Consider the following 15896-nt stretch of genomic DNA (forward strand, 5'->3'; position numbering starts at 1 on the left):
ACATTGCTGGGCCGGACATGCACCCAAACACTCAGCCGCTGCTCGCCAGACCTGGCTGGGGGCTCCGTAAACCCGGGCCGGTCTCCTGGTCCGACCTCCAGACGCAGCTGCGGTAGACAAAGCTTCAAACTACCTGTAAGGACCTGAAAGCCTATGGCCGCTTTTTGAGGATGCGCTAGTAAGGGCTGCCAGGGCCCCGGTCCACCACACTGTATCCCCAGCTGTCGGTCGAAGAGCATGTGTTAATTAAAATCCCGGATCCTTTTTCTTTTTTTGCCAAGCTTCTGCATTCTGTTGGTAGTTGTGTTTCAGTTCTGGGATTTTTTTTCCCCCACAAGGAGTTCATGTTTTACAACTGTTAGGGTTTTCTTTGTTTGTTTCGATATTTTTTCTCTGCAGTTAAAAGCTATGATTCAAACCTGAGTTAACCCAAATATTTCTGCCGACTTTATAATTGTACAGTTTTGTATAAAACGTTTTTGAAGTTATTAATTTAAAGAAAGATCATTTAGTTTATTCATTTAGTAACCGATGTATAATAAACGCTATTTTCATTAAGAGTTGCTTTTTCAACTATTTTATTCAAATTGCCTATTGCAGTTGCCAGCAATTATTTATTTTCAATAAATTCTGCATTGTGTTTAAAAGGAAACTTTCAAATATGAGTTGGGTGTCAAAAGTAAAACAATTCGCTGTAATATTTGATGTGAACAGTTTTAGTCAAGGGGTTTATATTGACGCAATATTTTATTGTTGTAAAAGATTAAAAAGGTTTAAATAAAACATTTTTCCAAAAAAAAATCTGTCTTCTTCTCCTGGCTTTATTGTGTGGTGTGTGAAGTGAAGCGTTTAAAAAGAGGCAGGTTCCGGGTGAGCATTGCATGTGCTTTGCTTCAGGTTAGAAATCATTAGTCATTGTATTAATTTTTGATTTTCTCTCACTGACTTTTGGCCTTTCATACACTCACACAGCGTGGCTTGTTATCACACCCACGATCATGCAAAACACACCCGGAATGTTGGGGAAGGCTGCTGGGGCAGGGTGTTCATTTCAGGAGGTGAAGTCTTATTAATGTTCTCCAAAAGGAGTGTGTCTCACTCTAGTCCAGCAGTTAGACCCTTCTCTGGAACTGCTCCTCTTGAAACTGGGCCCAGATCTTCGCTGAGGATTTCATCTCAACTAGCTGCAACCACCCCCCTTCCTCTTCTTCCCCATTCCCAGCCGATGATCTTCTGGTAGGTGAGCCCTCATTCTCCTGCCCCATTCCCCTGATGAGGAATGTAAAGATGACTATATGCAAGGAGAAGTGCACTACTTCTTAAGGCTCTTCCAAGGCCCATAAACTTGGGTAAACTCTTGTCCACTTAGTGTTCCCCAATAAGGCTGAATTCTGTCCATTCCTATCTGAGTTTTGGGGGAAGAAAAATAGATTACATGGAGACATTTGGAGTAAAAGTTTGATGTATTACTCTTCTTCCCACTCCTACATACAATTTCACCTCTATTATTTTATCAAAGACCCTAAATAAAATAAGGGACAGTTACCTGTAGTGATGGCTGAGGAGTAATTTACTAAATCAGAAGCAGTTATATTTTAAAGCTTTGTATGTACACACATGCCTTAACCAACTTTTTTTGTAGATGTATTTTTAGTAACAGAAATTTAAGTATAATTTTCCAATAGTAAAACTCTCTTCAATTTATACTCTGAAGTTTTTTGTTAGACAAAGCAAAATTATCTAATGATTTTAAAAAGTAATGATTATTAGTTTTGCAGGTTGTCTAATCATTTACAGTTGCACAGTGCACCATACACATGTGAGTGTTGTTTATGAAATATGCTACATGTTGTGTGCATACTCATGGGACTATCTCTCTTTATAAGTAATACTGATTTTATAGAGATGTATCGACAAGCACAAAAGCCATAGTCTTAAACCCACTGGTTCTATTTCCATTCATACCACCTAATCTCTTTCTCTTTCAGTATCCTATGAAAAAATTTGAATTGATTAAAAAGTTATACCTTTTCTTACTAAAGCACACAGAAACCAACTAACAGTGTATTCTCCATTCTTTAATGGAACCATAAGCGGATATTTTAGGAGATACTACTTCTATAAATATATACATATAGACACCTCTCTATCAGTATTTTACTATGTATTAGTGACTACATATATTTTATACATATTTATGAGACTCGTTTCCTTTACTGCCTCTTTTCTTTGTCTTAATATATAACCAAGGCCTAGTTGGCTTTTATGATGACCTCCTTATCAACCTTGTTATATAATTAACATGACATTTTCATTAAAATTCAGGGAATGTTGGTACCTCTGCCTGGGACATTCTTTGTATTGAGGTTGTCACCACCCAATTCTCAACCAAGTCCTTTGTAGGAGAAGCAGCTTTGGCCTCAGTTTCTCTCAGTCCTTCACAGCAGTATCTCTCTCTCCCAAAAAAGATTCCGTGGGCTCAAAAGGAAAAATAATACTTAACCATATTTAATGATGTGAAAGCAAAAATAATTTTCTGTTTTTATTCAAAATATATTTTTTAGTAAGGAAGTAGGAGAAGAAGGGGGAGAATGGAGAAGTAAAAAATGATTAGAGGTTAAAACATAGTTTTCCAAAGAAAAGAATGTATTTTTCCACCTGTCAGATGTTTTTAAGATGCATATGGCCCCTCAGAATTGTGAATGTTATTTCTATGATTTGGTATTTAAAAATCCAAGCATGTGACCCTTTCAAAAAAGTCTTGAAAAGAAGAAAAATTAACAATGCAAAACAATACCCTGTGAATTGATACCACTCAATACTCATCCATTCTGTAAAATAAAAGGATAAAACATTCTTTATACATACCCCCAGATAGTAGTTTTAGAAATAGCAATCCTACAACTTTGTAGATGTTAATTTTTTAAGCATTAAGAAAAATGAATATAAATATATATTTGAAATCAATTATTTTTTTAAGATGAAATAAAAGTATCTCCTCTTAAGAGCCCTGCTAGTGGAACATTTCAAAAATTAGAGGATTATTTAAAGAAATGCAGTCTCCAAAACAAAATCCAGTTAATTTCTGTTACCTCTAAAAAGGTGGAGACAGAAGGATCACATACAATGACCCTAGACTATTTTTCTAGTAAACAGAATCCACAAAATTAAACCCTTGCACCTTCCAGTGAAAAATACATTAGATCACTATGTTTTCTTTCATAAATATGATTGTAGAACTTATACCTATGCACACATTATCTTACTCACTAGCTGGGACATTGGGTTCTCTTATCAAGGAAGATTTAGTATAAGATGGGTTCATCTTGGATGCTTTTCAAGGGAGCTTGTTAACTATCAAAAAGTCCTTATTATGATGTGGCTTCACTCTCTAAGGGAATCATGGGACAACTTGCTTTTGGGTGAAACTCTACATTATTTAATATATGTGCATAGACACACTCACAACTGTAAACATGCTCCCTCTCCCTACACCCTCCCTCTATCCCTGTACTTGCACACAGACTAGATGATTTAACAGAAAGCAGAATGTGCTCAAAGACAGGAAGGAAATCAACTCATTGACCAATTCATTAAGTATGTCTTTTCATCTTTCCAGCTACTCAGACTGTGTCCATACTATTCTGGTATAGCCAGTTGGAAAGAGAAAAATTCACTCTTATCAAACTTTTTTTTTCCTATGTAATGTAAAAAAAAAATAACTACTTTGAGTGATCCTCCCCCAAACTCTGACACAAACACACACACACACACACACACACACACACACACACACACACACGGAACTGACTGCTTGCATGCATTGTCATCTTGTAAACAACGTCTATCAGCATAGATTTTTGGCAGGAATGGGGGTCATAAATGTTTTTAATATTGATTGCTTCTTATCTTCCCAGTTATTTTTCACATACAGGAGAATCTCATTATAATGTGGCTGATTATCTCCCAGATTTGACTAGATCTGAGATCAGTCTTTCCTCTGACCCCTCTCATAGAAATGGAAAACCCTCCTATAAAAGTGAGCATGGAAAGTAATGTATCTCCCCACCAGACGAATATTAAAAAGAGATTTGTTACACAGAATGTATATCTGGTAAAAGATTATTTATTCCATAATACTTGCATTTTGAGCACAGAAAACCACATAGATACCCATTCTACCTGCTAAAATCACTGCTTGATGTCATATTTTTAAAGCACAGAAAATAGAGGATTACGGACCAGGGACAGTAGCTTATTTGGCTTCAAATGACACATGATTCCAAACTGCAGAAAAAAGTTATCTAGGTGGACATGTTGCACAGAGGTATATATTGTTTTAATGTTTTACTATTTAGTCTACTTGTGGTGCTGTTGGTAATATTCATGTTTAATTAACATCAGTTTTTTTTCTTTGTTCCCACAGAATTGCATGTATAAACACCTGTAGAAAAGATAAGAATCAAAGACAGAGGTCTGTCTTGAACCTGTGGTGGCCTAGAAAAATAACAAAAAAAATCAGATTAGTGATATCTATTGTCATAATCAGGGACTGTGTTCAAAATAGTGTACAATAGCCACTGTTAAGGGATAGGGGTTGACTTGCTCAACAGTAAACAGCAATTTTCAACAGATGAATTTCTTTCATCATAGGAAGAAGAGCCAAGTATATTTAACCCAAAATTCTGAATGCTGAGCCTTAAGGGTGAGAGTAATTGAAATTCTAGATAAACATATTTTCCTTAATAACTTTCATTTTTCATGTTTTATCCTGGGAGAGAAAAGCCTAACTTCTCCAGATTTTACATTAAAAGTGAAACTAAAGTAACATTTCAAAGTAGCTCTTTCATCCGCACTGAGTCCTCCCTCCATCACTGTCCATGGATTCGCTGATGATATTGGCTCTTTAGGTGCTCCTCACTGACCTCCTTAGAGAACTAAGGAGTAGTTATAGAAGTGATTGCACCCATAGTGGAAGTTTAAATCCTATACTCCCTTCTACCCCTTAGTGCTATGCTTCTTCAAGTCCTGGCTTGATGTCATCTGTCAAATTAGAAAATGGACTAGCTTTGTTTTCAATGGATTAAAAATACTCCTACAAGTGGATAATTTCAAAATTGCTGGTTAAAAAAAAATACTTTTGGAGTTTTCTCTGCACATCTGATTTGCACTTTGGACTATATTTATGCATGATTTAGAGAACTCACAAATAGAAGAATTTAGAATAAAGGCTATAATAATCTTTTCAATTTATGCACCACCTTTCCTCTGTAAAGATCCCTAGGCACTTTAGAAATGATATATACACTATATCCTGCAGCGACCAATATGCAAATCACAACAAAATGACCACTTCAGGCCACATAAAATGACCACAATCAGTTTGGGCAAAACTCATTAATATCAATAGGGTTTCTGTGGACAATTGAAGGGCAGTATATGCCATGGGTCTCATTCATTGCTGTAGGAGAGTATGAAAGTATCTGGGCTCACATTGTAAAGGGATAAAGTCTTACATTTTAAACTCGTGTCTTATAAGAGGAAAAAAAATGAATTCTCATGCATTTGATAAATTTGCTTAAATTTGTCTTCAAGACTTTTGTAGAAAAATAAGCTATTCATTAAGTGACAGACCAGTGATACTCAAAAGTAATTGTGCATTTAAATTATGTAATATTTAAAATTAAAATTGTTACACATATCTGTTAAAAGTGCTTAAATGGAAGAATAGCCAATTTTAAAATCACAGTCTCTTGGCTGCTTTTAATTATACACTCATGCAAGTGTGTGCACGTACACACACACACACACACACAGCACACACTCTGGAGTAACTGTTTTAAAAGTAACCATTGAATGGTTTTTAAGCTAATAATCACCATGCCAGTAATTCCTCCCATGCCTCCACTAACACCACCTACATATGTCTGTATTTTGTAAAAATGACCAAGCTGTTCAGATGAAGAGAAATGGATTTGATAGGTCTTAAATATTGGGCTGACCAAAATGTTCGTTCAGGTGTTTCCATAAGATGTTATGGAAAAACCCAAATGAACTTTTTGTCCAACAAAATATATTAAGGTAAAGGGGACTTTCAGGAGAGAGACCATTAATACTTAAATAGAAAGTCATTTATTTTCTGGCTCATTTTTAACCCTTTTGACAATGAGATATATGATATAAATAGCAAGCCCTATTTTAGTAAAAGCAGCACAAACTATATTATCATTACCTCCTGATAGTATGAAAGCATTTTTGTTTTAAATTTTCTGGAAAACACCAAAAAAATCAACCTACCAGCAAAGGAGCTGTGTATTTCCTGGAAAATATATGTTATTTTAAACTCTTTGTGCCTGCCCTGACCCTATTCCATGCCTCTGGCTGTCAGAATTGTGCAGTGCCTCCTCAAAGCTCAATGTCAAATTAAAAAGTGACAAGAATGAGGCAGCATAATAATAGCTTAAAGCTATTCTCCACCTTTCCATATACAAATATATGAATTTCAAAACCCAGTAATTTTTTAACTGAATAAATATGTTCAGATTTTATATGTAACTGGTAGAACAGAAATAGTAACAACATCCAATTTACAAACATATTTATTGAGTGCATACAATTTTCAAGACATTATTGGGGTGGGGAGTGAAAGGTGTGGAGTATGTACCTTGCTTTGAGGAGCTAATAATCCCTAGGGAAAATAGGAATAAGATAGAAATATACACAACTAACTGTTAATTAAATGAGAACTGGGAGTGCTGGAGACATGTACTATTTGCCAAATTGGGTGTCACTACTCTATATTTTTATTGTTCCTTCTTTGTAATACACTTTCATACTCAAACACAGCAGTTGTTTGTGCTCTTTTGATAATATTGCATATCTTTGTTGAACCCCAGTAGATGCAATTGTTAGTTGGCTTACGTGTATAGACACTGAGTGTCATAGCAGTATTTGCAAATTCCTAAGACTAAGTTCAGCTCTGATGAGCTTGAATTATTTTTGTAAGGAAAATTTTATACAGGGACAAAGTGCAGAAGGAAAAACACATTGCAAGCTTCTAAAACCCTCTTCCTGTCCCTCCTTTCCACACTTAAAAACCTGGGATAAATGGCAGGTAACATGAGTAATGCAAAATGCTTCCCTCTTATTTTCACATCTTCCACTATTAGCGGATTAGTCTATCCACAGTTCTGCAACTAGTAACTTGTGCTTGAGTTAAGGAGTGAAAGTCTCACCAGCAGGTGCTGAGAATCATACTCCAAAATGAGATTCTGTGTATTTGTTCTGCTCCCACTATGGATTTCATTGTATAAGATTAATGACATGGTAAAAACAATAGGCAAAGAAGAACATGGAAAATACATTTCCAGACCGGAAATTTCTGTTGGTAAGCTTAAGGGTATGGCGATTTAAACAGGGAAGGAAAAAACCCCACGAGTGTGGCAAGCACTTTTTGTAATCAAATTGTTCCCAGCTAAAAGCCAGCCTCATTGAGATTTCCTGCAGTGCCTTTTTGTTGACAAGCAATGGATGAAATAATTTCTATGAATTCAGAAACCTGTGGGAAAATGGCACTGATGTTTAAAGTGTGACTGTTTAGTTAACTTGTTAGGATAATTTTCAGAGTTGAAGGAATCTGAATCTCTAACAAAAACTCATTAAGTGTGGAATGTACACTGTCTTCTTTTTTCTTTAATGCAGTTTTCCCTCTTCCAAATGCATTCAACAAAGTGAGGTTTGTAGCACTACTTCAAAATTTCCAATTATCTGGGGGGAAATATGGTCGGTGTAAAATACATTCCCTAGCACTGATAAAATAATCAGAGGACTAAAAAAATTTTTCCCAGTGGTCCTGCATTTGCATTCATAAGCACAGAGTAATGGGAGGCAGGAGCATGATTATCTTAAGGGAAAGGGCTAGAAACACAGTGAACAATCATATGACCATGTTCTTTTCCTACCTAAGTCTTCTAGGACACACTGCCACTGCTGTCACTCACGCTCTTCAGGGAACAGAGATAAACCTTAGTTAGAGTCATATAAGTGCAATAACAAGCAATGCTCCAAAGGGACCTTAATTGACTGATCAAATGCATTTTGATTTTGTCAAAAGTCAACCCAGATGTATTTATGTCATATTGTTGGATGAAACCGGGTTAAGGGTACACCAGTCTTTCTATATTATTCCTTACGACTTCATATACATCTACAATTATCTCCATAAAAATTTTAATTTCAAAAACCAAGGCACAATTTTAATAATTAAAAAAGCTGGTACAAATTCTATTCCTGTCATTCAGTAATTTTCATGAATCCAAAGTTTGACTTTCTGGTTTTTCTCTTTTTTTTTTCAGCATTGTGGGTAGCAGTGTCTGAATAAAACCAGTCTGTTCTGAGCTTTTCTTTAACTAGAATTAATCTCCTGTCTCTGGTGCTTATAGCGCCCCTAAACCCACACTGTGACTATGGAAACTCTGGTTATCTACCTGGGTTGCTTTCTGGTTTGATTTATAGTCTTCTCCTGTAAGATGCTTGTTTACAAAGCTAGCCCCAGATCCACCCAGGGAAAGACAATGCAATTAAGTGGGTACCCAAGGGATAATCCCCTAAAAACTAGGTATGGGCTTCCTGGGGAGATATGGTTTTAATGATTCAAGACCTATTCACTAGTTGAACAAACATTTATTGAGTACCTGCCACATTCAAGAATTTTAAAATCACTACAGCTTTTAGAGGTTTTTTTTTTGTACTCTGGATTTTGACCCGGTTTTGAATTCCAGGTCTTCAGCTTAACTACCTGTGGGACATTGAACAAGTCCTTTGAATTCTGTGTTTAATTTTCTCATTTGTAAAATGGGAATGATAATAATTGCACATATCTAATAAGGCTGTAAAAATTAAAAATACAACCCATGCTAAATGCTTACCTTAGTGCCTGACACATAGGAAGTACTCATTTGATATTAGCTCTTATTGTTTTGTTCATTCCTCCTCCTTTTACATATTCTATACTACAAGGAACATGTTAATATGGTTGAAATTTATCTAAACAGAGTGGAAAGAAAATTCCCTTTTTAGTATCTACTATTGCAGTGCTTCACAGCACCTTTTCCCTCCACTGCAATGTACATGACAGTTGACACTTAAATGAGCAACAAACTCAATGGTTTTTGCCAGGACTATGTAAAATTCCCTGGGCATTAACTATAATGCAAGAACTTGAGAGTGATATCATCAGGACAACCTGGAATCTATTCTGACTTATTTTTTATTTATTTTTTAAAGAGACAAATAATGTTACCATTAGTAACATTCTTTGTGACACCCCTCACAATACATAAAAACACAATAACATGTTGTCACAACGACTTTGAAAATTGCTGGCACACAAAGATGTGCCAGGATTTCCTAATCTAAAGCGTAGGCAAATAGTAATACCATTCTCTTGGCTTAAGCATTTTAACCATTAATATGTCTTATCCTCATTAAGAGAAATCCAAAAGTAACTCCACTATAATAATGCAGGAATTCATAGAAAAGCCGGTTAAATATCTCCTTTGTGCTCACCACCACTTAAAAAACATATTATCCTATGTCTATGCCCATCACCAATTAAATCCAAGAAAGTTTCCTTAAAATTATGAAACCTTATATATTCCAGGTGAAAGAATAAGTTTGACCTTTTCAGGGTTTGTGCAGCATGATTCAACATCCATTCCTATTCTTCCTGTTTACAGTCTCAGTAACCTGTAAGGATAAAGTAGTATGAGCAGCCAATCAAAATGCAGAATATTGAAAAGGTTAAAGTCTGTGTTTATGAGTCTATTAAATGTTTATAGCCTTTCACAGACTGAACTGGGCATTAAAGCTAGTGTATCTCATTCTGGCAATTAATATTGCAACAAGAAAGAAGTGGGCAAAACGATTCCATTCTTAAGGCAAAATTTGTAATAAGATAATAAAATGGCATAATATGTATTAATTTGTTCCCATGACAACAACTATAAGAAAAATAGAAAATAGTACAAACCTAAACACTGATTATGGTGGAGATAGAAATTGTTAAGGAATTGTAAAAAACTCATAGAGTCTAGTTTAGTCACTAGTGACAACTTACCTTTGATGCTCTGGAGGAAAGTTAGATACTTCTGAACTTCCATAAATGCATAACCATGAACCAACTGGCCCCTTTATAGCCAGACTGATAACAGATCTGATTTTCTTTTGTCATGTAACTGATATAGTTACATGTGCTATTATTTACATGTCTCTTTTATATTTGAAAAATATTATTATTTGCTTGGATAATATCTTGAAGTATCTAGAGTTTCATAACATAATTATATGTTATGCAAAAGCATGTTGTTTTTGTCTGATCATTAGGTCAGATATTAGTCCTTATTATATATTATCCTTATCCAAATTAACTATATTTAGAATTTCTCCTTCAATAAAAGTTAAAACATCTTATAAATCAAACAGACTGCTAGATGTCAGCTGTCATCATACTGGCCTTGGTTAAAAGATATTAATCCATCTCTTTTGTTTTGAAAGTGAATTTAGTAAGATTTTTCAGTATTACTAAAAACCCCAGCAAAAACAGCAATAGAACACTACTGTTACAAATGAGGTTTCTTCTGCCAGAGAGAAAGAGAAATGAAGGGACATTTTAGGTGCTCTGGAACTATGATTTCTATTATATAAAGCTAGTGAAATATATCTGTTAGCAGTTTGACCAACACCCACATTTAAAATTATATCATTTTGAGAATCATCTTTGCTATCCTCTTTCATTTTGGAAAAAAAATGATTACTGAGTATTTAACACAATTTAATCTAGTGATTAATAAATAATTTCAAAAGATAGTATTCTAAGCTGCTTTTAAATTATGTCAATTTTTTTTTGTTTCCAGCAGTTTTTGAGAAAGCAACCACTCAAGTCAGAATAGAAGTTGGAAAGAAAATGAAAATTAATCTATGACTATCATAATGACTTAATTTTAAGTCATAGCTGTTTTCTAGAACACCTCCAAGTTTAGAAACTTAACTCTAATAGAAAAATATTTAGTATATTGAATGAATGAATAACAAAATTTTCATACTAAAAGCCAATAGATTCCCCTGATAGTGGTTACCAGTGGGGAGAGGGTAGGGGAAGGGGCAATATAGGGGTATGGGATTAAGAGATACACAATACTATGTATAAAATAGATAAACAACAAGGATATATTGTACAGCACAGGGAATTATAGCCATTATCTTATAATAGCTTTTAATGGAGCATAATCTGTAAAAATATGGAACCACTATGCTGTACACCTGGAACTAACATATTGTAACTCAACTATACTTCAATTTAAAAAAAAAATGAAAAACATTTTTAAAAAGGTAAAATTCATCTTAGGCACTTATCTCTGGGCTTGTTGCACAGTTACTCTTGCCTGCCCAAGCCCTATAGCAACCTACCAAGGCTTATCACCTAAATGTTTCTTCCCCTCTCCTCACCACTCCATTAGAAGACCATTCCCTCACTGGATCTACTCACCATCTATGAATCAGATATTCTCTTAGTATTGTGCCCATTTACAAGAAAGATTTCCTATATCTTTCTGCTCCTGCCTCACAAGCCCACCTGCTCTCCAATTAGAAATAGAAAAGATTCCAATTTTTCCACTTTAATATCAGATATTTATCAGAGGGTTGTGGATTTAATTAAGTCATACTTACCTTATGTTTCTTATATAACCAACAATAATAACTGGTGCTTATGTAACACATTATGTACCATTATTTTAAGTACTTTACATATATTAACTCATTTAATCATCATAATAATCCTAAAATGTAGGCATTATTAGTTTCATTCTAATTTCACAGATACAGAAAATTATGTCAGAGAGGCTGTTGAAAATGCCTAAGGTCATATAGCTAATAAATGTTAGAGTGAGCTTCAGACTTGGACATCTGGCTCTAGAGTGTGCGCTCTTAAACACTGTACTATTCTGCCCCCCTACAATAAGTGTACCCCCACCAACTAGATGAGGGTGGTTTGAATCTTCACCTGTCCTTGTTGATGTTTTATTTGAGTGATAGTATTTCCCTCATATATGCACATTATGTATGTGTGTTTCTTATAATAGGGTATCCTAAGTTTCCAGGATCAAGAAATGATGTAATGAATTAAATATTAGAAAGTTCCAGTGCTTGAGACCCATGATGACAGCCAAAGCCTAGAAGTTTGGGGTTTCCCAAAGTCTATATTGTAAGGAACAGCACCAAGAAACGGGGGAGAGCTTAAACAAGCTTTATTTGGGAACGCTCCCAGGTGAGGTTCACTGGTCCGAGAGAAAGGGGCCAGAGAAGTTGCGCCCGGGCGAGGGTTTGGACAGAATTTATAGGGGAAGAAGGGAAATGGGTGTGGTGAATCCGAGAGGGCACAGGTTATTCCTTATTTGGTGGTCTCTTCGGGTATCGTGGAAATATCCGGTGCTGGTTGCATCAGTCTTGGGACCGTTAGTCCCACCCCTCAAAAGGCGGGAAGGCTGGGCCGGGTGGAAAGTTCCCAGGTCAGTTCCTGGAACTGGGTGGTCCTGAAAGTCTCCAGGTCAGTTTCTGGAACTGGGTGGTCCGGAAAGTTTTGGTCTGATGCAACCTGTGAGTCTGATTGCATTCCCCTGCCTCGGGCCAGTTGGTCTTACATCCCGACATCTTTGGTGTAATAAGGCAGCATTCTGATCTCTGGCTACTTCCTGCTGAATGGGGGCGTCAAAAGGGGAGTCAGGCAACCAGAGATCCGAGGCTTAGGGGAGACCAGTGGGGGGTTCTGTAGGAAGCAAGGTGTAAGGGCCGAGGAGCATTTGGTTTGTGGCCACCCGAGAGACTTCCTCCATGCGCCTGTGAAGGAACCTAAGAAAACAGGGAGCAAACATGAACAAGATACAGATGAGAATTAAGGGGCCTAAGAGTGTTGTTAGCCAGGTATAGAGGGTGGATTGCCACCAATCGGGAATTGGGGAGCCGGACTGTTGGTGTTTGCATTGGAGTTCTTCTCTTAAGCAATGAAGGGCGTTTACATTGTCTTCGACGAGTCCTGTTTCATTGATGTAATAGCAGCATTCCTCCTGTAGGAAGAGGCAGGTACCTTCTTTGTCGGCCGTCAGGGGATCCAGGGCTCATGGATTCTGGAGAGCGACTCGGGCTATGGAGGTGATTTGGCGCTGGAGAGAGGAGATGGAGGTGGCGGAGGCTTCAATGGCTACCTGGAGTTTATGTTCTAAGTCGTGGGATGTTGAAACACTATGTGTTAGAGCCCCCCACCCCCACCCCGCCAGAGGCCTGCAGCGACCAGGGAGGAGGCGAGAGAGATGCCTGCGACCAGAGGAAGAAAGATAGCTCTTTTCCGTCGGGTGAAGGGCAGTGTGATTAGCGAGGAAATTTCGGCTTGGCTATACAGTGTGAGTTGTGGGATGAGAGTAATGGGGATACATGGGAAGGGGGAGGAAGAATTGATCTTTTTTGTGAGGGAACCATTGCACCACAAAAACATGCCTGGTGGTGCTTCAATTGATGTGTTTACCGTGAGGGATGAAATGCAAAGAAGCCCAGTATCAGCTAGATTTGGGCGGCTGCCGTAACAGATGGTGAGATTTTTTGAAACAAGGAATATGGGGACTTTTAACGGGGAAAAAGGTGGATTTTGGGAGGTGTAGGAAGTAGAATTGAAGGGCTGTTCGAGTGGGACAGCAGCGAAGGGTAGCCAGCCAAGCAAGGCACATAGAAATCAGTCGGAGATGTTACCTATTCCTGTGTGGTTGAGTATCTGTACTGCTTGACGGACGAGGGTCAACCAAGAAAAAGGATTCTCTTTGTGTTCAGGGTGGGGTAGTTGATGTCCTAGGGCTTGTTCTGTTTCCTGGATGGCAGTGGCTTGTTCACTCAACTGTTGGATAACTTCGGGAATCAAACTGATACCTGACCGAAAGACCCTGATAGCCCCCACAGGGTAGGAAGCTTTTTTGGTTCGATAGAGATTTCCTTCTATTCTTTGTGCCCATCTAAGATCCCAGGGACCCTTGATGTTGAGAAATAGGTGGCCCTTCTTATCCTTTGTGAAAAGATAGGATTGTCGGAGTGAGTTTGTGGAGTCTAATTTAGCTTCATGAATTTTGGACATCCCCCATAGGTATCAGCCCACCATTGACAGTAGTCTTTGGTCTGATCATAAGTAAAACAGACAGAGGGCTTTTCTGGGTACTCTATCCAGAAATTTTGAAAGAAGGGGAAAGAGAAGGTAATGGTTACCATGGCCTGACATCCGCCTGGTTGGCAGTCTCCTGGCCCCAGGACCTGGGCATGAGCTTGACCGTCAGCTTGCCATGTCCCGTGGATATAGAAGCGCCATAGGGATGTCTGATGAATCCTGGATGGCAGGAGAAGTAGCAGGAAGAGAGGCAGGGCGGCAGATAAGCCGTAATCTTGTGGGACCCAGCGGTTGGGTTAACCAGTTTTCTGAGGTTGGGGCCACTTTAAGACGGGAGACATGGTACCAGGAGGAGTGTCCTAGAAGTTTGGCAACTGTGGGGGTGGTGAGGACCACTGTGTGAGGGCCTGTCCACCGTGGCTTAAGGGATTGGGGGTGTAAGTCCTTGAGGAGGACACTATCTCCAGGTTGTAGAGGGAGAGAGGAAGTTTCAGACAGTCACTGTCGATAGATGACGGTCAGCATGTTCACGGAGAAGACGGCGAAGCAGGGAGAGGTAGGGAAGGTAGGAGGCTAGAGGTGGACTCTGGGTTGGTAGGTCGTGAAGGAGGAAAGGGCGGCCGTAAAGTAGTTCAAATGGACTGAGGCCAGTAGGAGTCCGAGGTGAGGCTCGGATTCAGATAAGGGCTAGAGGAAGCAGGTCGCGCCATGAGACACGGACCTCAAGGGACAGTTTGGTGAGGCGGGTCCGTTATCTGACTGGATGGAGACTGGCAGACCAAATCGGGGGATGTTGTGTTGAAGAAGGATGGTGGCAACCGTGTCTGCCATTTCTCGAGTTGTTGGATAGGCCTCTATCCAACCTGAAAATGTGTCAATGAGAGTGAGCAGATATCAGAAGTGTTTGCAGTGGGGCATATGGGTAAAGTCGATCTGCCAGTCTTCACCAGGCTGATGTCCACGCATCTGGTGTGTAGGAATTCAGGGCTGTAGGCATCCTTGTGGGGAGACGGATGTTCAGGTTTGTCAGGCCATATGAATCTTTGAGATGGCCTCTCTAAGTCCTGGCAGATGAAAGAGGGGGTCCAAAAAACGGAACATTGTTTTTGGACCAATGTGTAAGGATTTATGTATGTCTGATAGGAGGCCGGCTGCTTGGGCCAGAGGTAGGGCAATTTTGTTGTCTATAAAAATCCATCCTTTGTTGTCTTTGTGTCCCCCTTTTGATAGTAAGGCAGCTTCCTCGTGCCGGGTATATGTGGGTTGGGTAGGACTGGTGAAAAATAGAAATGGAGCTGGAGGATCCCCTTTTGTAAGCTCTTGGGCCACAGAATCGGCCTTCGAGTTACCTTGTGCTATTGGGTTGGATGGGAGTTGATGACCCCTGCAAGGGATAATTGCTACTTCTTTAGGAAGCTGGAGGGCCTCCAGGAGTTTTGCAATGAGGGAAGCGTTGACCACTGGGGATCCCTTTGCAGTCAGAAATCCGCGTTCCCTCCATAGTGCTGAATGGCTGTGTGCAATGAGAAAGGCATACTTAGAGTCTGTGTAAATGTTAACCCTTTGGTCTTTGGAAAGGTTAAGGGCTCGTGTAAGTGCGATCAGTTCAGCCTTTTGGGAGGTCGTTCCTTCTGGGAGGCTGTTAGCCTCAATAACAGTTGAGATAGTTACCACCGCGTAGGCTGCCCATCAGCGT

Source organism: Phocoena sinus, chromosome X (assembly GCF_008692025.1).
Source record: "Phocoena sinus isolate mPhoSin1 chromosome X, mPhoSin1.pri, whole genome shotgun sequence".
Classification (NCBI taxonomy): domain Eukaryota; kingdom Metazoa; phylum Chordata; class Mammalia; order Artiodactyla; family Phocoenidae; genus Phocoena; species Phocoena sinus.